We start from the raw sequence: 1058 nt of genomic DNA on the forward strand, positions 1-1058 counted from the left end.
CAGGCAGGGTTGCAGCTGTTGTCTGGACCCCAAGTGCTTTAGACCCTGATCTGGAGCAAGGACTTAAGCTCCCAGGATAAAGGTATGTTGGACATAATTTTCCTGGAGCCGCTTATCTCTAGCGGTTGGGCTGCCTAAAAATTAAATGTTTATTGGACTAGAGGGCAATGACTCCAGGTTGCTTTGCAAAGAGAGAAAGGTTGAATAACCTGCCTCTGGACAGGAGCTGAGACTTCAAGCAGCTTGTTAGCTCTGGGACAGCCCTAATACCTGGCTTACCCCACAAATGGCCCTGTGAGAGCTTTAGGTAACTCGAGTTAAATAGGAGCTGCCTGATGCCAGGGCCAACTGGAGGCAGCCCTCCTGTCGGGCTGGTTTCTGCTGGGGAGAGGTGAAGCCTGCAGGCCTGTCAGGCTTACAAATGAGCCTTGGATTGGTCCCATCCTGTCCTTGACTGCTGCGCTTGGGTGCTTTGAAGGGCTGTCCTGCGTGCTGCTCCCCGAATACTTGTGTGTGTGTGCCAGTGCACCTTGCTTGAGAATCTGTAAGTGCAGAGAGGCTACTACAATACCATGTTGGGAGAGGGTGTCTGTTTTCTCATGAAAGATACTCTGAACTGGGTTTAAAGTAGGAACATTTCAACAAGTCACCTTCTTCATCTAAGAAGCCTTGTGTTCTCCAAGCAAGATAAGGCTGCCTAAAAATTCACCTAGAGCAAAGAACTTGTGTTATTTAACAAGAAAGAGCCTTAGCTAACCTGAGATCAAATTGCTGTGAGAATGAGCAAATTCGTACAACCTGGTGGGTGGGGTGAGGTGGAGGGAAGAGTATGTGTTCACATTTCAACAATTGCTCAGAATGTCTAAGATAAAACTTTTACTGGGTTTTAAAATACTATTGTAACTGGTTTGCAATCTTGCTTGAAATTATTGGGGAAAATTAGATGGTATCTAGGCAAGGCAAACTAGGAATCTGAGAGTTAAAAACACAGTTGCTCTTGTATGCAAACAGGGAATGTGAGCATGGCAAACAAGTTGTGCAGCCTTTGGACCGCCTAG

The sequence above is a fragment of the Pterocles gutturalis genome, unplaced genomic scaffold, assembly GCF_000699245.1.
Source record: "Pterocles gutturalis isolate BGI_N339 unplaced genomic scaffold, ASM69924v1 scaffold18631, whole genome shotgun sequence".
NCBI classification, from domain to species: Eukaryota; Metazoa; Chordata; class Aves; order Pterocliformes; family Pteroclidae; genus Pterocles; species Pterocles gutturalis.